Raw genomic sequence first — 24,133 nt, 5'->3', positions numbered from 1 at the left:
AATGAAGATAACGGTAACTCCCTCAAAAGGTCCCATGCATGCACTGCTACACTCAGTGCCCCCAACCCTGCAGCAGGCCACCACTGACCCACGCCTCCGCTGGAGACTCCTGGACATTCCCGGCCAAGTCTGGGTCAGTCTCTTGTGGGGTCACTGCTCCTTTCTCCTGGGCCCTGGTACACACAAGGTTCTCTCTGTGCCCTCCAAGAGTCTACTTCCCAGTCCTGTGTAAGTTCTGGCAGCTCTATGGTGGGGTTAATGGTGACCTCCTCCAAGAGGGCTTATGCCATAATCAAGACTGCTGCACCCAGAGCCAACCCACACCTCCACAGGAGATGCTCAAACACAGTTCTGGCTCAGTCTCTGTGGGGTCTCTGGGTCCTGTGCACAAGGTTTGTTTGAGCCCTCTGAGCGTCTCTGGTGGGAATGGGGTTTGATTCTAAATGTGAATTCGCCCCTCCTGCTGTCTTGCTGGGGCTTCTCCTTTGCCCTTGGATGTGGGGTTTCTCCTCACGGCTGCTCCAGTGCTGCACAGCTGCCGCTCCAGTGCCTACCGTACCGCTGGGGCTTCTCTGACTCCTTGGAAGAAAAGTTATGACCAACCTAGACAGCATATTAAAAAGCAGAGACATTACTTTGCCAACAAAGAAAGGTCCATCTAGTCAAGGCCATGGTTTTTCCAATGGTCATGTGTATATGTGAGAGTTGGACTGTAAAGAAAGCTGAGAGCCGAAGAATTGATGCTTTTGAACTGTCGTGCTGGAGAAGACTCTTGAGAGTCCCTTGGATTGCAAGGAGATCCAACTAGTTCATCTTAAAGGAAATCAATCCTGAATATTCATTGGAAGGGCTGATGCTAAAGCTGAAACTTCAATTCTTTGGCCACCTGATGCGAAGAGCTGACTCATTTGAAAAGACCCCGATGTTGGGAAAGATTGAAGGAGGGAGGAGAAGGGGACGACAGAGGATGAGATGGTTGGATGGCATCCCCTACTCAAAGGACATGAGTTTGAGTAAACTCCGGGAGTTGGTGATGGGAAGGAGGCCTGAATGCTGCAGTCTATGGTGTCACAAAGAGTCAGACAGGGCTGAGTGACTGAACTGAACTGAACTGAACATTTATTTAGCCCACGAGTCTGAGAATTGGCTGGGCTGTCCCTCTGGTTGTGGCTGAGCTTGCTCAAAACTGTGGGAATTTGTTGGCTTTTTGCTGATCTACCTTGGTTCAGTAGGAGTGACTGGATGATCTGGCTCCTCTCTCCTCGAACAGGCTAATCTGAGCACTTTTCAGGGCAGAAGAAGAGATGCAGGAGTAAGGCAAGCCTGGGTACACAAGTGGTTTTCAAACTTGCTGGTGGCCAGTTTGCTTCTGTTCCATCAGCCAAAACAAGCCATGTGGGAGGGCACTATAAGGTTATACAGTAGAAGAGCATGAACTTGAGAATGGTAAAGAATTTGAACATATTAATGCAATCCACATATCACACCCATGTTTCTTCTAAAAGACTATTTGGGAAAACTACACACTGGACTTATAACAAGTAATTTTTAAAATGTGTAGATTTGGCAAGTACAGATTTGAATCCTGATTCTATCTTTAGTAGCTCTGTGACCTTGGGCAAGTGAGTACCGCTGGGCTGTGGTTTCCTTATCTACAGTGTTTGAACAGTGATAGTACATACATCATAAGGCTGTTGAGATGTAATGAGATAATGTGTATAAATAATACCTAATTCTTATGTAACATTTACTATACATCAGGCTGTGTTCTATGTGTCTTATGTATTTTAACTTATTTAATCCTCACAATAATTCCATGTGGTAGATACTATTATTATTATTATTGCTAGTTTGCAGATAAAGATTGTGAGGCCCAGAGAGGCTCTAGAACTTTCTAATGAGTTATAGCTGGTGAAAGTCAGAGCTGAGATTCAGAACCTAGGCAGTCTGGTTTCAGAGTCTGTACTGGGAACCATTATCTGATGCTAATCTTAGCATAATGCCTGTTAGAAAATAAACACGCAATGTTTCAAACTATTATCTTTATAAAGTTATTGTTAACTCACTCATGCCATGTGGCTTAAGTGGACCATCTATAAATCCACTTTCTGACATGTAGAGTTCTGTTTTTCAAACACATTGCATTGTCCAAAAAGATTCAGGTGGACCATTTGAGAAACCTATGGTACTATCTGGTAGACAAAGACACATTAAGCTTTTTAAAATGGTGCAGCTGTATGACAAAAATGAATCTAAATATAAATATTATTGGTAGCTTTCTACAAAGTTGTAAGAGTGACCGCCATTGATGAAGACCACCCACCAAACTGTGTGACATACAAGATAAGCAGTGCTGACATCCAGGTTATACAAAGATTCTGGATTTACACACTCTCTGGAATGACTGAACTCACCACACAGCCAGGCTACAAGACTGTGAAGCAAGATAACCTCACTGATACTTCACTGTGGAAGGTGTGGACTGTGACAAATTTCATCCTTGTACAGCAACAGCCCTGGTAAGTAGAAAGTCCCAGGTTTTTCTCTTTTCTTTTTTTTTAACAGTTAAAAAAATTTATTTTTGGCTGTGCCATATGCAAGGCATGTGATATCTTAGTTCCCTGACCGGGAATCAAATCTGGGCCCCTGAAGTGGAAGTAAAGAATCTTAGCCACTGGAGCACCAGGGCAATCTCTAGAAAGTCCCATGTTTTGATATAATACAGATGATGTGTTAGCTTTTAATTTATTACAATTGAAATTGTCAAATAATAACAATAATTCTCATGAGATTAAAGAATTATAATAATAGCCAGAATGTCTCTAACACTTGTGCCAGATCCTGTTGTAGGTAATTTCATATCTTGATGTAGTTAATATTCACCTTTAGTCCTCAAAGTAGATAATACTACCATCATTTCTACTCTATAGATGAGGAAACTTGGGCACAAAGTTTGGGAAACTTATGTAAAATGACACAGGGCTTGTAGAACTGGACTTACACTCAGGCTGCCTCTCATTAAGAGGTGATGCTGACAACATAGGTAATTAACCACAATGTGTTTTTCGACATCACAACAGGAGGAAGTGTAGGGCTCTAAATTATTGTCACAACATCAAAGGACTCGTGAAAGACCTTCAGAGTGAATAGTGCTGTATTGATGATGTGGAATGTGTTTTTAATGACTGAGGTTTTATCATCAGAGAAGAGACAGAGGTAGGACTGAAGAGTTTTTAGGTCCTCATTTGGCCTGATGATTCAGTGTCTATTTCCTCTTTGTACAGAGCCCCCTGGCTTGCTGCTCAGGTAGTGATTAGGATTCCTGAGTGTGTCACTGTGAGGAAAACACCAGGTCTACGGACATCAACAGTCAGAATGACTTTCACAGGGACTGAATTCCAGTCATGTGGACAGGATTTAGTGGTTTGATTGTCTCAGGTAGGTACCTATGAGAATGATCTTTAGACCTAAGTACCTGTGGTAGTTTTTCCTGTAGAAATTTATGAGCTCCTCAAATCGTATAGGATGCCATTCACTTGCAATTATCATCCACTAATTACAAATGATAAGAGGGGAAAGCACATAATTAAAAAACAACTTCAAGTGACTCTGATCTTACAAACACGGTTTCTAATTTAACTAAAGGTAAAGCGGAAACTTCTTCATTTCCTCTTTTAACTAATATCTATTGAATGTTTTCTCTGTGCACAATTTCCTGGGTTGCAAAGACATGTCAGACAATATATGGCTTCGGGTAGCTTAAATTTTTAACACAGGTAAAGTTAAATTATATATAGCAGGAATATTGATGTAGATTGAGGAATATTGAGGTAGATGTGATGTATACCTCAATATACATGTATATGTATATTGAGGTAGATTGACCAACCTAGACAGCATATTAAAAAGCAGAGACATTACTTTGTCAACAAAGGTCCGTCTAGTCAAGGCTATGGTTTTTCCAGTAGTCATGTATGGATGTGAGAGTTGAGCGCAGAAAGCTGAGCGCAGAAGAATTGATGCTTTTGAACTGTCGTGTTGGAGAAGACTCTTGAGAGTTCCATGGACTGCAAGGAGATACAACCAGTCCATCCTAAAGGAGATCAGTCCTGGGTGTTCACTGGAAGGACTGATGCTAAAGCTGAAATTCCAGTACTTTGGCCACCTGATGCGAAGAGCTGACTCATTGAAAAAGACCCTGATGCTGGGAAAGATTGAGGGCAGGAGGAGAAGGGGACAACAGAGGATAAGACGGTTGGATGGCATCACTGACTCAATGGACATGAGTTTGGGTGGACTCTGGGAGTTGGTGATGGACAGGGAGGCCTGGCGTGCTGCAGTTCATGGGATGGCAAAGAGTCGGACATGACTGAGCAACTGAACTGAACTGGTATATTGATGATATAGACAAATGTGACTTTTGAGTTCAGAAAAGGAAGATGGTTCTTTAGATCCCAAATTATAGGAATCTGTCATCATCGTTGTCATCACCATCATCATCACCCACCATTTATTGAGAACCTACCCAGGAGGTGCAGTGGTAAAGAATCTGCTTGCCATTGCAGAAGATACAATAGTCGTGGGTTGGATACCTGGGTCAGGAAGATCCCTTGGAGGAGGAAATGGCAATCTGCTCCAATATACTTGCCTGGAAAATTCCAAAGGCAGAGGAGCCGGGCAGGCTACAGTCTACGGGGTCACAAAGAGTGAGATACAACTGAACGTGCATGCACAATAAAAGGCAAGACTGTGAGATCTTGTTTAGCCTCAATCCCAACCATGAGGTAGCTACTGATACTACTCTTTATAGGCAGAAGAATTTTATTTCTAAGGTTTAGAGGTTAAGTAACTTATCCAAATTTATTCAGCTAGAAAGAGGGAGAAGGATTAATTCTGGGCACCTAACCACTATTGTGCACCCTAAATTATCTCTCTGATCCATCAGCAAACCCTGTTGTCTCTACTTTCAAAACATATCCTGAATGCTGTCTGGTTGCGCCACCATTGTCCCTTTCCTGGTCTAGGGCCGTAGCCTCCTAACTGGAATCCCCACTTCCACCTGTGCTCTACAATCTACTCTTCACAAAGCAGCCAGAATGATTCTTTCAAAAGGCAATTTACCCTCTTCCTCAAAGCTCTCCAATGGCTTGCCATCACACTTGGCAAAAGCTCCAAGATTGCTTCCAAAGTCTGCTGTGCCCTTTGTGATCTGGACCCCAGATCTTTGTGTTCAGCTCCTCTAGCTCTTTCCCTCTTACTTCAATCCACTCATGTGAATTTCTTGCAGAGTCTTCAACACACCCGAAATGTTTATACCTCACAGACTTTGCCTCAGGCTGGAATGCTTGTCTTCCAACCACGTGACTCACATTCTTACCTTAATCCTATTTTTGCTCCAAAGTAGCTTGCTCACAATGCAGGGCTCATGGGTTCAATCTCTGGTCCACATGCTTTAGAGTAGCTAAGCCCTCTAGCTGCAAGTACTGAAGGCCTTGTGCCTACAGCCTGTGCTCTGGCACAAGAGAAGCCACCTCAGTGAGAAGCCCATGCACTGCAATGAAGAGTAGCCCCCGCTCGCCACAATTAGAGAAAAGTTGGTATGAAGCAACAAAGACCAGGTACAACCAAAAACAAATAAATAAGTAAATAAAAATTAAAAAGACCAGATCTCCTTCCCCCTAAAAAAAGAAATAGTAAATTAATTCTACAAGCAGCAACACAGAGAAAGCAAGAAAATATGGCACTGAATGAGAAAAGTAGGAAACAGGAAAGATCTTTAGCACAATATCATTTGTGCAAATCAAAATCATGTAACCAAACACTAACATTCTGCAAGGATACGTTCTTGCTTAAGGACATGTATCCATTATAGGGCAGAAGGAAGAAAATAGAGGGTTCAAAGAAAGCCTTTCTTTCATGACTTTCTTCTATTAAAATAGTTCCATCAACTATTCACTATCTCCTTTTTTTTTAGAAGTCAATTAAATAAATCAAGTTTGTGCTTAGGAGTATACTTTTCTCTAGGACTGAAAACATTCCCCCCCGCCCCCCCGCCCCCCGCAGATGCTATAATCACTGAATAGACATAAACAAATGAAGGAAATTGTTATAGATGTAAAATCAACACCATTTTGGTTTGCGGTGATATAATCTGGGTTGGTAGTCTGTTGTCTTAGGGAATCATGTACATCAATGCATGTAAGACAATTTTGAAACATTTTGAAAGGATATAAAGAGTGTAAATAAAACTATTGTGATGGGTGCTGAAGGGAATTTCTTTGAAAAATCTCAAATAAACAGGACATTAATGAGAATGTTGTAATAAAGCAGTGGACTGGGCTTATTCCTTATCTCCTTAACTGCAGAGCACCAATTTCCATATGACAGTGCCTGCTATACAGTTTTGTTTACTTGTTTATTGTTTTACCTCCTCCTTTAGAATATCCTGAAAGATGATGCTGTGAAAGTGCTGCACTCAATATGCCAGCAAATTTGGAAAACTCAGCAGTGGCCACAGGACTGGAAAAGGTCAGTTTTCATTCCAATCCCAAAGAAAGGCAATGCCGAAGAATGCTCAAACTACTGCACAATTGCACTCATCTCACATGCTAGTAAAGTAATGCTCAAGATTCTCCAAGCCAGGCTTCAGCAATATGTGAACCGTCAACTTTCTGATGTTCAAGCTGGTTTTAGAAAAGGCAGAGGAACCAGAGATCAAATTGCCAACATTCACTGGATCATGAAAAAAGCAAGAGAGTTCCAGAAAAACATCTATTTCTGCTTTATTGACTATGCCAAAGCCTTTGACTGTGTGGATCACAATAAACTGTGGGAAATTCTGAAAGAGATGGGAATACCAGACCACCTGACCTGTCTCTTGAGAAATCTGTATGCAGGTCAGGAAGCAACAGTTAGAACTGGACATGGAACAACAGACTGGTTCCAGATAGGAAAAGGAGTACATCAAGGCTGTATATTGTCACCCTGTTTATTTAACTTATATGCAGAGTATATCATGAGAAATGCTGGACTGGAAGAAGCACAAGCTTGAATCAAGATTGCTGGGAGAAATATCAATAACCTCAGATATGCAGATGACACCATCCTTATGGCAAAAAGTGAAGAGGAACTCAAAAGCCTCTTGATGAAAGTGAAAGAGGAGAGTGAAAAAGTTGGCTTAAAGCTCAACATTCAGAAAATGAAGATCATGGCATCTGGTCTTGTCACTTTATGGGAAATAGATGGGGAAACAGTGGAAACAGTGTCAGACTTTATTTTTCTGGGCTCCAAAATCACTACAGATGGTGACTGCAGCCATGAAATTAAAAGACGCTTACTCCTTGGAAGGAAAGTTATATCCAACCTAGATAGCATATTCAAAAGCAGAGACATTACTTTGCCAACAAAGGTCCATCTAGTCAAGGCTATGGTTTTTCCAGTGGTCATGTATGGATGTGAGAGTTGGACTGTGAAGAAGGCTGAGCACCAAAGAATTGATGCTTTTGAACTGTGGTGTTGGAGAAGACTCTTGAGAGTCCCTTGGACTGCAAGGAGATCCAACGAGTCCATTCTAAAGGAGATCAGCCCTGGGATTTCTTTGGAAGGAATGATGCTAAAGCTGAAACTCCAGTACTTTGGCCACCTCATGTGAAGAGTTGACTCATTGGAAAAGACTCTGATGCTGGGAGGGATTGGGGGCAGGAGGAGAAGGGGACGACAGAGGATGAGATGGCTGGATGGCATCACTGACTCGATGGACGTGAGTCTGAGTGAACTCCGGGAGTTGGTGATGGACAGGGAGGCCTGGCGTGCTGTGATTCATGGGGTTGCAAAGAGTCGGACATGACTGAGTGACTGAACTGAACTGAACTTAGAATATCGATTGTGATAGAGAGGGACTTTGATTTACCTTTGTATTTTCTGTGTTTAGACCAGTGCTTAGCACATAGTGTTAAATAAATATCCAATGAATGGATGAATTTATCCTCCCAACAATCCTAGATGTGGAGGATGGAGCTCTCCCTTTTGCAGATGAGCAAAATGACATTTACTCCCTTGTATCAAAAAAAGATATGCCAACTGGAAGGCCCAAGGTTTTTATAAAGAGTTCTGATTCCAAGTTCTGTGCTGTTTGCATTATAATACAGCAATCTTCCTAAAATCATATTAAATAGAACACACAGCTTTATTCAACTTATAGAAGTAGCATTAAAAATGAATTGTTCCCCAGGAATTTAGCTGTGTTGTTAAAACATTTCATAAAACATTTTTAAAAGGTAGTGCTTGCAAATAGGAGCACCCTAGAGAATCTTCTGTGAATGTTGCTGAGAAAGTTATTACTCATCTAAGAGGTGGGCAGATAACCTTTCTAGGCTGACTGGCATTTGATCACTGACATTTTAAAATCCTTGATATTTTGATCTTTTCCCATGTAAATCACAGTTTCCCAGTTCATGGTATTTTAATTAAGAAAAAGGTTGACAACGGCCCCTAATTAAGGTCAGAGCATATTTTGAAGCAATCATATTGTTACTAAAAAATATATTGTGCCTGAGAGAATGGTGCAGAGGAGGCCCCTAAGTTGAGAAGGCTATGTTTGCCATTAGGAGACTTCAGTTAAAAGATTCAAGGGATTACAATTTTTAGAGGCATCATTCTCCAGCTTTCCTTTTCTTACCATTTATGTAACTCATGAGCTTTCCACTGGTTCTTCCAACAAGCCCAAAACTCTCCCTAATGGCCACACTGAATGTCACAGTTAACCCAGGAATAATAAGGTGACTGATTAGTTGATTGGCAGCCAGAACCCACATCTGGAGGAACATTTCTTCAAATTCCAAATCCTAGACTCTTTATTTAGTAATTCTAAATGATCTTGCTCTAGCCAGATGCTTCTTACTGATTCTGTGTATAAATAGTCACATGACGTGGATGTGATGCTTCTTCCTCCCTCATTGCTGACAGGTCTTGGTTGACATCTTAGACAAGAATGATGAAGCTCCTGTCTGGACACCTTCTGTATACCAGGCAGTCATTTTTGACAATGTTGTTGCTGGGACAAACGTCAACGGTTTCCAACTAAACTGTCATGACAGAGATTCACAGGATTTTGAAATGCGCTTTGAGATGGTTTCTGGTGAATCATTTTATTTTTTCTTTTGATCGTGAGCATGTGTTGAATTGATAAAACCTCTTTCACATAAATAACATAATCTTAGAAGTAACTATGTTTACAAAGATTAAACTCTTTCCTATCTATGCTGCTAGGTGTCCTCAAGGAATCTTTTTCACTTCCATATGTGTTATCTAATTCCTCCTATGGTGGAACAATCTATGACTTCAATGATACTTGATAATGAAGGGACTTTGGATCAGCAAGACGAAGGTACAAGTAACTAGGTCTACTGTTCATGGTACTGGCTGGAAATAGCAGCCATTTCCCACGTGACGCTAATACAGATCCACCAGGATAGATGTTTTCTCCTGCATTATTATTGGATTTTCACAGATTCATGTCCACTTCAGTCATGTCTTGAGACATATGGAAGAAATTTATTGAAGATCAAATATGTGCCAGGAGGAGGGTACACAGAATTGTACAAGACAGATGTGGACCTTGTATTCATGGAATTCATGGTTCATTAAACTAGTAGTAACATCAACAGTTACAGAACTGTAAAGCATGGCAAGTTTTATTAAGGAAAACTCCTGGGTATCATGAGAGGGCATAAGAAGAAGTACTTAAAGTATGGAGGTCAGACCTGCTGTCACGCAACTGAAAGAATGGGCCCATGGACATGGGTTCATGTTCCCAAATAACTGTACAGGCTGGTTCAGTGTCGCTCCTCTTGCTAGTGTGCATCTTCTTAACAACAGGGTCTCCAGGACCACTGAAACCTGACTTAAAATGTAGTAGGCACTCAATAGATATTTGTGGTCTGACTGGCCTATTTGATATTGATCCATACTACCCTGAAAGTGGGAATAAAATCCTCTGAGTAGGAGATGAAGGAAAGGAACACATTTAGGCAGAATAATTTGATAATAGTGTGAAGCTTGCTGACCACATATGGGGATCACACTCAGGATCTTAATTAATCTTTAGAACAAATTTTTTTCCAGCCAACTGAATTTCCTGCTTACTTGATTTTCATTTTACTGTAACCCTTATATATGTATAAGGAATCAGAAAATAATATAATTATACTTACTTATATTTACCGTCAGAGAAGGCAATGGCACCCCACTCCAGTATTCTTGCCTGGAAAATCCCATGGACGGAGGAGCCTGGTAGGCTGCAGTCCATGGGGTGGCTAAGAGTCGGACATGACTGAGCGACTTCACTTTCACTTTTCACTTTCATGCATTGGAGAAGGAAATGGCACCCCACTCCAGTGTTCTCGCCTGGAGAATCCCAGGGACAGGGCAGCCTGGTGGGCTGCCGTCTATGGGGTCGCACAGAGCCGGACACGACTGAAGCAACTTAGTATTAGTAGTAGTAGCATATTTACCGTGTTTAAAAAGCTGTGTAAGGTAGCCTGAGAAAACCTTTCAATGTACCTTAAAATACTTCTAATTTTCGATTTCTCCCTTTTAAAGGAAATGTGAACAATCATTTTGGATTTGACCCAACTCGGGGTTCAAATACTCTGAAATTAACTGTGAAGAATCCTTTTAACTTTGAATCTGGAGCTAAACTGCAGGGGCAGTACCATCTTGTAGTGCACATAATTGATGGCAACCTGAAATAATGGCAAAGCCCAAGACAGGCACTGCTATTATAGATATTTATGTGACAAGGGCCAACATGCCACCTCCTCCAACCACCAGCTCTGAAGTAAGGAGTTATGGAATTTAATCTGGCTCTGTGTGTGGGAAATGTCCACTGCAAATTCAGCTTTCATCTAAAAGGCTACTCAGGCAGTGCCTCCATCCTTAGGCCTTTTCACCAGGGCACCACCCCATCCAGCCACCAGGCACATTTTAGAATGTGCATCTCTGAGAATCCACTGTGTAGGGGAGAGAGAATTTGTTTCATTACTGGGGAAGCATAAGCATGCAATGGATGGCATCTAAATGAGCCGAGAGTCCTGCCCACCAGAAAGACCCACTTGTCAATGAATTCTCTCAGTTAAACACCTCTCCAACTGGGCACTTTCAAATGTTATTCTCTAGGGCCATGTCTTTTACAGTAATGGGCACCAATCCTGTGCCTGGCACTGTGCTCCAGGGCTTATATTCTTTGTTTCATCTAATCTTCAATCTAACCCCATGAAGTGGAGCAGACCCTTCAGTAGCTTGTTGTTTCAAAAAAATAGATACATAAAGCCTCTGCAGAACTCCAGAATGATTTCTCAGTCAGCCAAGGATACTGTCTGTTCAGAAGACTTTATGGTTAGTATATTTTACTGTCTTTTAAGCCTTTGAAATAGAGGCATTTTTAAAACCAACATGGATGATAAATCTTTCCACCAGGATATTTGATTTTCAAGAAAACACATTCTCTCACACTGCACAAGAGGGTTTATTCTGCATCCAGAGGGTAACAGAGGCTTAAAGAACCTCAGGTGTCATTTAGTTCAACTCCTTGACTTTACGGATGAGAGAACTGAGGTCAAAGAGGAGGGATGGTTTTATTCAAGTTTGCACAGCAGTCATTGCATTGAGTCCAAGTCTTTAGATGCTTAAATTGGTGCTATCTCCAGGCATGTGTCTTTCATACTATTGCCTGTGGTATTTAAAAATTCCTTGTGTCTGAGTCAATACCCTACTGTCTGTAGGACCATCACTCTATACTGATGCTATTATGCGTAAACAGATGCTCTCTAAAAACTGAGACTAATGCTCCATTTTCTCTGAAATAATTTTTCCCAACAAAGAAAAGGTCTGACCATTGTGTACACAGCTATCAACACATACAAATCCAGTGACTGGTACATTCCCTTCGTCTTCAGTCTGATGGCTATTTTCTTTGCTGGGTTAGTTTCCTGGATATGTTTCCTGCTTTGGAGGTATGGAAAGGCTATATGATGCAGTCAGAAAATGGGCAAGGAAGTCTCTATGACAAAACCCATGTAGATGATTTTTCTTTCTAAGCTTCTGTGGTCGAGAGTTGAATCATCTGGGGTTTGGCAATCTTACTCTAAAAGCTTCTGCCTAATTTTGCCAATTTTGAAGGACACAGAGGAAGTATTTGGGGTACAAAACTCAATGGTCCCTTTCACTATCACTCAAACCTATACTCAGAAACAGCTGGAGAGCTTTCTGTAAAAAGTGCCAACAATATAGTCTTGGGTTCTATCTCAGAGCATCTGAAATAGATTTTCCATGAGAATAGATTTTAAACAAATGAATTGTGAGCAGACGAACCCAACGACTCCCCAGATTATGCTGACACATGGGCAGTGGTTGACAACCACTGGGAACCAGCCCAGAGGCCGGTGATAAAGCCAGGTACCCTCTCTATACTTGCTTTGAATCTATGTGAAGCTGGGAAGAGAGGCCAAAGAAATGGATAACAAATGCAGCTGCTTTCATCATCATCTGAAAATAGTTCTTCAGGGTGCAGAATGCCATGGCTTCAAAATAGAGTTGGATATGAATTTTTATTAGATAAGTAGAGACAATTTATGATTCAGAGTGTGTATCAAGGGTAGAGAAGGTTAATGAGATCCGTTTATTATTTCCCATAGAGCATTTAAAAAAAATGGGAGTGGGAGAAGACTGGATAATAGTCATGTGCTGTGCAAAGTTGAAATTCTTTTTTTTTGCCACATGTTAGCATAATGAAGCTGGTGTTTTGTCAAATTTTCTTTTTCTACAGAGAAATAAAGCATATGGCAGGTAAGATCCAGCTTGCTAGTTGTCACAAGATTATTTTGAATTGTGTGATTCTAAAAAAAGCCGTTTGTCTGATAACTTCCCTTTATTTATTTACCTTTTGAATAGGAGACAGAAATCAAAAGGAAATGGTTGTTACTGGAAACAGAAATAAAAAACTAGAAGTGTTAGCAGTAAGTAGATTTTTGTGATCCCTGCCCAGAGGAAGAAAGAGCACTACATTGTCTCTGTAATCATGGCTCCATGGAAAGTTCTTCCATATTAACATATGGTCAATCTACTCAGGCATTATAGAAACGAGATACAATCCTTTCAATTCATCTGCTTCTGCTGGATCTCTGCGTATTAAAAACCTGGGATTTCAGATCCAGTCTTAGAATTTGGCTTTGGTCAAAATTTGCTATACACATTTTTTATGTGTATTCAGCAAAAACAACGCTAGACAAATGGAAATCCAGCCTTATCCACCATTTCTTAAAAATAAGATTTAGATTTGAAAAATAGGTTATTTATGTCACAGAGCTGTGTATGTTCTTCAGCCCTGGTGTTCCTTAGCAGATGGGGAAATCTGTAGCTGATGGCCTGTATAAGTTCACTCAGGCTGCCATGATAAAGCACCACACACCGGGTGCTTCCACAGCGGACATTTATCTTCTCTCAGTTCTGGAGGTTAGAGGTCCAGGATGAAGGTGTTGGCAGGTTTAGCATCTTTCAAGATCTCTCTCCTTGGCTTGAAGATGGTGCTTTCTTCCCGTGTCCTCAATTTATTCTTCCTAATCTGTGTTGTCTCTGTCCTAATCTCCTGTTCTTATAACAATATCAATCATATTGGATTAAGCCTCATCCACGTCGCCTCATTTTTCTTTAATCACCTCTTTAACGTCCTGCCTCCACAGTGTGATGTACTGGAGGTAGGGCTTGAACATGTGAAATTCAGGAGAATCCAATTTGGCCCATAACACCTCCTATCCAAGTAAGAGACTTCACATCAGTACAAAGACCTGAGTTCAGGGAGAGTGTGGGGGGCAGACTGAGTGGGATTTGGGCCTGGGAGAAGAGAAGAAGTGCAAGGAGTTTGGGGATCCTAGGCTGCTAGCCTTGTACGCTGGAGAGATGAGGTAATTTAATCATCTGCTCGAAGTTCTCAATATATGTCAAAACTAATTTCATCAAGTTGACTTTATTGCTAACCTTTTGTGCTTTTTAAAAAGAAACCATTGTGTATGAGACTGTATTTGATGGAGAAGCTGTTGATCCAGGTATGGTGCTTGAGTTATCTTTTGAGTGTAGCTCATTTTGTCTATTTGGATGCAAAACTGTGTGAACGGATTATTCATTAGGCTTTGCATAATGGAACTCTGTCCTAAAGCAAATCATTCAAGGGCCAGGCAGGTAAAATAAATGACTTAAAGGGGCCTCCTAAGACAGTACGTTCAATCATCAATAGCAACTGATACTTGGGGGACATGGTTATTACTCGACTCCATCAAAGTAGTGTGTCTATTTTATGCACATTGAAGCAGAGGCTCAGAGAGGTTAGGGAATATGTGAAGGTTCACAAAGCTTTCTTTCCTTTCGGAGAAAGGAAGGAGAAAAGTTGGTGGAGCTTCTGGAACAGAGACTGAATCTTAACTGTGGTAAAACAGAGGCAGATGGATGGAGACAGGTGGGTACTTGGCTACAAGAACCGTGGAAAGACTGTCATGTGCCCACAGTGGGTGGAGGGTTGTGCAAGAATGGCAGAGTGGTCTGCAGCAGACCTCTGGGTTCTTCTTCTGTTCTTTATTATTATCACTAAAAATAATAGAAAATTACTATATGCCATTTCTTCTTTCCATCTAAAATTTTTAAAAATGGTATTAATACTATTTAACAAACACCTATTTTAGCACTTTCAGTGTATCAGGCTTGTTCTTAAGAACTTGGTAATTATTAAGCTACCTATTTTTTATTCCGTTAAATATACATACAAATTTCCATTTTAAGTGTACATTTCTGTGGTATTAAGTACATTCACACTGTTGTGCAATCAGCACCACTGTCCATATCCAGAAATTTTTTTCATCTTTCCCAACTGAAATTCATGAAACACTAGCTATTTTTTATATGTCTCTGAGTATAGTTCTATGACATTTAATCACCAATATAGATTTAACTAACTATGACCATAGTCAAGATAAAGAATTGTTCCTTCACCATAAAGTGCTCTCTTGCACAAAAGAGGCAATGTTTAATGCATATGGAATCACATGCTGCTTCACGTTTTCCTTCCAATTCTCCTTTTGGTAGCAAAGCAAAACTTGAGAAGATGAGCAACTCATCACTAGGTTGGCTATAGAGCAAAAGCACAGTAGACTTTGTGGGAAGAATAAATGCTTTGCGAGTTCATTATGATTCACTTTATCTGTTTGCAGTCCTTCTCCCCACAGTTTCTGGGAATGTGTATGAGAATAACAGCAGAATAGGTGTGAGAAAGGGGAAGAAGCACCCCCAGGCATCAGGAGGGGGCCTTGGCAAACACATACTGCCTCCCAGAGGCCCATCCTTCTGAGGAGTCTTCATTCTTAAATATTCCTATGCAAGGGCAGCATTCTCCTGTGTCTCTGAATGATTGCTTTTTTGGTGTCTGTGTTTATAACCTTCTATACTCATCCAGTTCAGTGCTGACTGAGGGCAGCAGTGGAGGGCAGGTGGGGTGGTGTCAACCTTGAGTCTCTGAGTATGTTTTGCTGAAATTAGAGACTAAACTGATACATGTTCATTGTCTGACTTTGCCCAGTGGAAGATATACTTGTTATGACTAGAGACTTTGTTTTGCTCACTGCTTAGCTCCAGCATATGCTTGGCACACAGTGGGGCCTCTACAAATACATGGTGAACAGATACATTTGAATATATAAATTCAAATTCTTGTGTTTAATTCACATTATTTGTTTCTTCTATGACTATGGAAAAGAAATGGGAATTATCCTTTCTTGGTTTCTGAAGTCATAAAAAATGCAGGATTTTTCTCAGCATTTTTAAAAAGCACAATTGATCTTGCTTTTAATTTTCTTTTTATAGCACTCTGGAGAAGGACCATCTGAAAACTTTACTTATTAATAACTTGCCAAAGAACTGTTGGCATCCGGGCATTTGAGAACTACGCACTTAGACAGGTAGTTCTTAAATACTAGGAACTCTCTGATGATCCTCCAAAGTTGTAGAAGACACAGTGACAGAAGAAAAGATTGTTGATGGTAGAGGGTAAATCCACACTTAACCCAAAATAGAGGTCAAGTTGGGATAACTGTTTTAAAACAAATCTCACTGCACACCAAGAGCAAAAGAAAGAGAAAGTGTTAGTCACTCAGTCATGTCCAGTTCTTTGAGACCCCATGGACTGTAGCTTGCCAGGCTCCTGTGTCCATGGAATTCTCCAGGCAAGAATACTGGATTGGGTAGCCAGTCCCTTCTCTGGGGATGTTCCTCACCTAGGGATCAAACCTGGATCTCCTGCATTGTAGATGGATTCTTTACCATCTGAGCCACCAGGGAAGCCCCCATGAGCAAAGAATTAATACATATTTGAGTCAGAGGATAATGGATGCTTGAATGATCAGAAATATCAGCCTTCGTATGTATTTATGCCCCTTTGCACGTGTGCACACATAAGATTTCTTTTCAGTAGAAGAATACCTCACTTCCCAACAAGAGAGAGTCCCTGAAGATAAACAGGCTCATAAATTACTTACGTAGCTCAAATGGGTTGATCCTCAGGAGGTGCTGGTGTGGAAGACTCCAGTGGATATGAAGTCTGGAGCTTGGACAAGTCACATTTCCTCTTACAAATTTGCTTTTCTTCTTTTAGAAAATGTAAACTGTCATTCCTGGCCCATTTCAATCTCATAGTTCTGTTGTGAGAAACAACATAAAACAGTTGAGATTCTACATTTGGCAGCTCTTTTTGAACTGTAAGCACTATTTAAGGATAAAATAGCAATCGTTTCATTAAGTCAAAATTGGCTGCTCTGAGAGGAGTGACTTGGAATACAGAGATGGTCATTGCATGTTTCTAAGCCAGTCTATATTGGAATTGGTTGATAATTAGCTCCACAACTTCTGTGAAAGGAATATATTGCCTTGTTCCAGATGGCATGATAATTCTTCACCCAGGGAGAGACCAAAGATTGCCTGGGAAAATGCCGTCCCCTCTCCAGCAAGGCTCTCACTGGATCAATTATGCTCAGGTGGAAGTAGATATGTGAGTCTCTATCTGCCATCACCTGCATTTTTGAAGAGAAAAAGAAGACGCATTTATAAACTTCCTTTTCAAAGTCTGGAATGGATCGATTAGTACTTAAGCTGTCTCTGCCCAAACCAAGAAATATTGGAACATGGCAAGATGAGTCTTTACTTTCTTCTGTTGAGCTGTTTTGGGTTTCAGTTTCAGACTGGTAGCTGTTGTTTGGTCACTAAGTTGTGTCTGACTCTTCGACAACCCCATGGACTGTAGCCTGCCAGGCTCCTTTGTCCATAGGATTTTCCAGGCAAGAATACTGGAGTGGGTTGCCATTTCCTTCTCCTGGGGATCTTCCCGACCCAGGGATCGAACCCAGGTCTCCTGCACTGTAGGCAAACTGTTTACCACTCAGACATGGCCAAGAAAGAATGTCCGAGGTGGTGACCATAAGATGAGGTTGTTTGGGAGGAAGCTAAAAAGGGCTGCTTTCAGGGGGAACGACTCTGGAACCAGAGGGTTCCAGATCTCTATTGGGTCAAGATCAACTTGCTTCCAAACTTGGAGATGTTCTTTTCTCCTGAGGTTTAATAATGATTGTATTAGTTTGCTGAAGGCTTCCATAGCAAATTGCCAATAAATGGTGGCTTAAAACAACAGAACTTGATTCTCTCACAGTTCTGGAAGCTACAATTTTAAAATTGAAGTGCTGGCAGTGCCCTCTTCCCTCTGGAGGCTCCAGAGGAACATTATTTTCTTGCCTCTTCCAGCTTCTGAGGGCTGCCCTGGCCTTGCTAGCTTTGTGGCTGCAGCTCTCTCCTCTCTGAGCCTGCCTTCATATTGCTTTCTCTTCTAGTTATCTATCAAATTTCCTTCTGCCTCACTTTTTTTAATTGGAGGATAATCGCTTTACGCTGTTGTGCTGTTTCTGCTGTACAGCAATGTGAACCCAGCTCTACGCATACATATGTCCCCTCCCTGTGAGCCTGCCTCCCATACTGCCCACATCCAACCCTTCTAAGTCATCACAGAGCACCGAGCTGAACTACCATATAGCAGCTTCCTACCAGCTACCTATTTTATACATGGTAGTAACATATGTTAGTGCTACTCTGTCCAGACTCACTGTTCTGAGCACATTTGTTATTGGATATAGGGCCTGGCCAGATAATCCAGGCTGATCTCCTGTCTCTAGATCCTTAACTTACTCACATCTGGAAAGACTTTTTTCAAATAAGGTCATCTTCAAAGGTTCTGAAAATTAGAACATGGACAAATGTCTTTGAGGGTTATCATTCTACAAAAGACAATAATTTTAAAAGTCTTTAATACAGTGTATATAAATTGATACACTCTTTCTGGTGAACAGTATGACTATTATACTTTAAAAAACATTTGAGTACCTACTGTGTGCCAGGATTGTTTCAAAGCCTTTAATCAATAAAAATGCAGATGCCTTTGACCTGGTAGTTTTTACTGATTGGAATTTTCTTATAGATACACTTAAAAAAGATCTACAAAACATTTTTTTGAGATGGCAACTGGTGGTAGCATTGTGTGTAAGAGAAATGCAAATAATATCAAAGTGTCCATTCAAAAGGCATTGGTTGGGAAAACCATGTTGTATTCAAATTCATATTACAGAATGTATGTTGTGGCTGTTAAAAAGAAATAGGCCTATACTGATATGGAAGATACATAAAGTGATAAAGTTGGGCAAATTACAGAATTCTTATTAACATACATATATAGAAATTAAGCACCTGTATAGATACATATGTTGGTGGGCTGCTACTTCCTACTCCAGGGGATCTTCCTGCTCCAGGAATCAAACCTGTGCCTCTTGCGTCTCCTGCACTGGCAGGAGATTCTTTACCACTAGCACCGCCTGGGATGCCCCAAAACTTTAGGGGGCAGTGACAAATCACAGGGAACTCCAGTGTTTATTTGTTTGTTTTAGAGAAAGTCTGGGGGAAGGAAATGCAGAGGATGAAGGAAATGTCTTAGTTTTATAGTTTTATGAACCACTGAATTTTCTAACCTTCTACATGTTATTTTTATTTTTTTAATAATGTAAGTAGGTATTATCTGGTGGTGAGAACTTAGGACGTTCATTTCATTTTTAAATACTTTATTCTGGAGTTTTATAAGAAGTCCGAGGCTTTTCTTTCCAATCAACTTGAAACTAGGCTTCCAATCAACTCGAAACTTTCTCATTGCCTGGGATATTTTCTTCCTTGATTTGTATAATTATTGTTGCTCTTCTGTCTGCCTTTTTCTACTTGTGAAATTGATTATTCTTCTGTGAGGTCTCCAGGATTTAGCAGCTAATCCCTTCTTTTCCGCTCATGATTTCTAACACATTGAATTATTGCTCTGCTGTTTCAGAGATTTTTTTTCACTTGATCTTCTGGGTCACTTGGGTCTCACCAGTGACCACTCAGTTTCAGCTAATCTACTGAATTGTAAAAGTTTCAAAATCATATTTTTAGTTCCAGAAAGGGGTTTGTGTGTGTGTGTGTGTGTGTGTGTGTGTGTGTGTGTGTGTGTAGGGCAGGTGTGCACACATGCGCATTATTCATGGAACCCAAGTCACCTTATTATCTGCTTATGCTGCAATTGTCTATTTCAGAGAGGTATGCTCTGAATATATCTTCTTCCTTAAGGTTCCTGGTTTCCTGGGGCTCTTGGGTCCCTTGTCATTTTTCTCTATTTGCTTTGGGGCTGAGTTCAAGTTGCTATGGAATTTTCTGAGACTGTGGTGGAGCCACTGCTCTCTCTCCTGGCTAGGCTGATGGTACAGCTGAAGCAGATGTTCACACCTTTCATGACAACAGGGCTTCCTTTGTTCAGAGACAGAGGACCTTCCTTAAGACCATGTCAATGCTTCCATAGGTCTTTGGGGGTCAGGGAGACATGGCATATTAATTGATTGACATGCCATCAATTAATTATTGATTAATGTCTCATTCTCTCTTGTGGTGGGGGGTGGGGGGTGTCCAATGAGCTTTAGCTCCAAAAGTGAAATCTTCCCTTTCAGAACCTCTGTGTGTCCTGTGGCTCTCTTCTGGTTTGAAGGGGAGAACATCTTGGCTGACTTTCAGTTACTTCCTCCATGCCTTACCCACGCACCACCTGTAGCTGCCCCACCCGGCCCAAGCTCAGCCTCAAGCAAGACCCCCAGCACTTCTACAGATGCATGAGCCTATGTTAAAGGAGCAGAACTGCCCTGTTAAGGCCAGCCTAGATTGCCTAACCTTTAATCCATCCTCAGACATGAGAACTGCAACAGTGAATGAGAGTTGATCAAAGCCATTGGATTGTTATACAGCTACAGCTTACTGATTCCAGAAAGAGGTGGGATGCTTTCACATTTTTATTTTTTAAAAAAGTCATCAAATGTGTGTTGTTTTAAAAAAAAAGAAAACATTTAACAGGAAAAGAGAGATCTGATATAAATGCATTAAGGTGAAGTTGTAGAACCTCAGAGTTAAAAATACTGGACTTAAAAAAAATACTGAACTTATGTTGTTTGACTACAGGGGGCTATGACCAAAGTTCTGTTTCATAGCCCCTGACCCAAGAGAAGGTTTCCCTGGGGGCTCAGATGGTAAAGAATCTGCCCGCAAAGTAGAAGACCCAGGTTCAATCCCTGGGTTGGGAAGATCCCCTGGAGAAGGGAATGGCTAAAGGGGCCGACAAACCCTTTATTAAATAAATCACCCTTGAAATAGTCCCAGTGAAATCCTTATTTGAGAGACTAATTAAGAAGAATTTCCCCCACTGTATTTCCATTGTTGGTCCTGGGTCTGTTTAGCTATCTTCCTCACAGGGAACTCACTACTGAACAGCTCTTTCTTTTGTGGCACAACAATAATTATTAGACTTACTGTGTTGAAGTGGGCAATGGCACCCCACTCCAGTACTCTTGCCTGGAAAATCCCATGGACCGAGGAGCCTGGTGGGCTGCAGTTCATGGGGTCGCTAAGTGTCAGACACGACTGAGCGACTTCACTTTCACTTTTCACTTTCATGCATTGGAGAAGGAAATGGCAACCCACTCCAGTGTTCTTGCCTGGAGAATCCCAAGGGTGGGGGAGCCTGGTGGGCTGCCGTCTATGGGGTCGTACAGAATCGGATACGACTGAAGCGACTTAGCAGCAGCAGCAGCAGTGTTGAAGCAAAGAAGAAATCTAGCTGACAGTGTGAAATTTAAATAATTAAAAAACAGGAGTTTTTCCCTCGTTAAGGAGCCCCCTCAGATAAATGGGCATATTTTCACCAGCTGATAAAGGAGCTGCTATGGATCAGAACAGCTGCATAATAGCTTCCATTTAGCATTGTTACCTTAAATTCCATCCAGCTCCAAAATTACATGCTTCATCTATAATACATGATTTACTTTCAGTTGGAAAAAGCAAAATGATCCCTTTGGATTAAAATTACCTACAAATGTAATTAACAGCATCTCATTTTGTTAGCTCATCATCTTGACTCTCTATAGATGTCTTTAAATAGGAAAAATTGACATTTTTATTGTGTTCTTGATGTATTGCAAACATTGCTTACTAGTACACACAGTTATGGGGCCAGTCCAGACACTCTGTTGGATTGAAAACAAATTTAATTTGTGATTACTGTAGTGAGAAATAGCATTAGATTTAAACAGTTCCTATTTCATGTTGCATAGTATTTTAATATTCACCAACCTGCCTGAATGTAAGTAAGGCTCAAAGGCAGAGACTATCAGCTGAGTTCTCTCTCTCACTCATCCTTTTGGAAGAAGTCAATATGGAAGTCTCTATTCAATTTATATCAAATGATCAGTAAAATGATGCTAGTGATAAAAAAGCCATCTGCCAGTACAGAAGATAAAAGAGACATGGGTTTGATCCCTGGGTCGGGAAGATCCCCTGGAGGGCATGGCAACCCACTCCAGTGTTCTTACCTGGAAAATTCCATGGGCAGGGGTGCCTGGTAGGCTACAGTCCATGGGGGTGCAAAGAATTGGACATGACTAAGTGGCTGACCACACACACACACACAAACTAATGTACAGTGTTTGGGAAAAGACCTCAATTGTATTGTATGTTTATTATAATAACTATTACTAACCAGTAGTACTGTGATTTTTCTTAGCTTTGTGAACTTTCTAGATCATCACACAATATACTGGATCCTTAAACTCTTCCCTACCAGCAATGCATTCTCTTCTTTCCAGACAGAACTGGGCTGTTTTAATCTAGTCCAAGAAATAACTTCACTATGACAATAAACCTTTTTAGCTGACTTCAGAGGTCAAAAGCTTGTGGAGACTTGGTGAAGAGGGCCAGGAAAAATCCCAAAGGTCCTGTTATAGTAGTGCTGGGCTCTCCTAGCTCAGGCTGTAGAGACTAAAGAAACCCATGGGCTGATGGCACAAACAATTAATTGGATAAAAGCCAAAGTCAGCAGGCAAGAAGTATAAGCCGGACAACTTAGGGGTTAAAATCATCCACTATTTATGGCTAGCTCTTCTCTGTTGTGTTCTAGCATTAAGCAATATGCTTGGCACAGTGGGTATTTAATAAGTGCATGTGGAATAAACAGAGGGAGGTGAGATTTCTTATCAGAAACCAAAATAATTTTTCAATCCGGGCCAATTGATAGTTAACTACACAGCAGGCAGGTTCCATTTTTGGGGTTTTCTTCCACTTCCAGTGTATTTTGGGGTATCACCATGATTTGCAATTATAGGCTTTCCCATCGCCCCTATTACTAATATGTCTCACGTATTGGGCAGATATGCTGCTGTTCTGCACATGGATCATGGCAGACATCACTAATGGATTGCAGCACTGCATTTTTGTTGAGCATGGATGCACTCCATGGCAGACATGGAGATGTGCCATCCAGATTCTCTTTCTGGATGGATCTCCCATCCACCTGCAGGGAGTCTGGTCAGCAGACACTCCAGCTGTTAGCATCTTTGAGGTTAGCTTCAGCTGCAGAGTATCCCCTGCTTGGAAGTCTAGTTCTTCCCAGAACAGCTTTCACCTAGTGACTGAGCCATGTAAGTGGCTGGGGAGGGAAGGCAGTATGGTCATCAAGGCCCAGCCATCCCAGTGCTCTGTTGGTCAACTCTGATGGAAAATGCCAGCTCCAGAGCACTGTTCATCTCCAACTGGAAGTTGGCTGAGGCTTTCTCAGGCTTGCTTTGTGCTTTATTTTCTCCCTCTGCCTAATCCTGCTTCTTTCCCTTCTCCTCATAAATGTCAACCCCTAATAAACATCTCATACTCCAGACTCTCAAGGTTTCAGGGTCTGTTTCCAGAAACCCCAACTTGGCAGTCGCCATCACTAGATTAGAGCTGGTATGTGGAATTAAGTCCATTTTCTGTGCCTGTCCTTTCTAAGGCCAGTATTCACTGGTGATACAATCAAGATACTCAGAACATTCCAATAATTCCTTAAAAACAGACAAGGTCAAATCCTTCTTTGGCCTGCAGGACATGGAGGATACAGCTAGTTATTGCTGATCTGATTCATTTCAGCAAAAACTCATGCCTTCCTTCAAAGCATTCAAATAACATCCTTCATTTTCTGAGACAGGGTTTCTCAATTGTGGCACTATTAACATTAGGGGCTGGGTAATTCTTTGTTGTAGGGGCCTTTCCCGTGCTTGTAAGATGTTTAACAGCATCCTTAGCTTCACTCACTAAATGCCACCAATAGCCACCTCCCATCAGTTGTGACAGATGAAGGTGTCATCAGACATTTCCAAAAGGCTCCCAGGGAACACAGTCTACCTGGCTGAGAACTCGTTTCAGAGTTCTACCTTAGGAAGCAGCCTCCAAATAAGGGACATGAAACCCTTGTTGTTGTTCAGTCACTCAGTCGTGTCCAACTCTTTGTGACGCCATGGACTGCAGCACGCCGGGCTTCCCTGTCCTCCACTATCTTCCGGAGTTTGCTCAAGTTCATGTCCATTGAGCCGGTGATGCTCTCTAATCATCTCATCTTTTGCTGCACGTTTCAAATGACTCCTTCTCTGTGGGCCTTGATCGCCAACCTGAGTTCTTTTCTCAGGAAAGA

The 24,133-nt window shown here is 41.3% G+C and overlaps 1 protein-coding gene across 1 annotated transcript in view; it reads right to left on the bottom strand.

The window, feature by feature from the left end:
- C22H3orf49 (chromosome 22 C3orf49 homolog) overlaps positions 1–24,133 on the bottom strand; it is a 113,409-nt gene that overhangs the window by 69,878 nt on the left and 19,398 nt on the right. Inside the window, 1 exon segment of the mRNA XM_027523270.1 lies at positions 16,575–17,105. The gene's annotated coding sequence lies outside the window, so the exon portion shown is untranslated.

Source organism: Bos indicus x Bos taurus, chromosome 22 (genome assembly GCF_003369695.1).
Source record: "Bos indicus x Bos taurus breed Angus x Brahman F1 hybrid chromosome 22, Bos_hybrid_MaternalHap_v2.0, whole genome shotgun sequence".
Taxonomy (NCBI): Eukaryota; Metazoa; Chordata; class Mammalia; order Artiodactyla; family Bovidae; genus Bos; species Bos indicus x Bos taurus.
The sequence above is the reverse complement of the archived record's forward strand: the minus strand, read 5'-3'. Positions and strand labels throughout refer to the sequence as shown.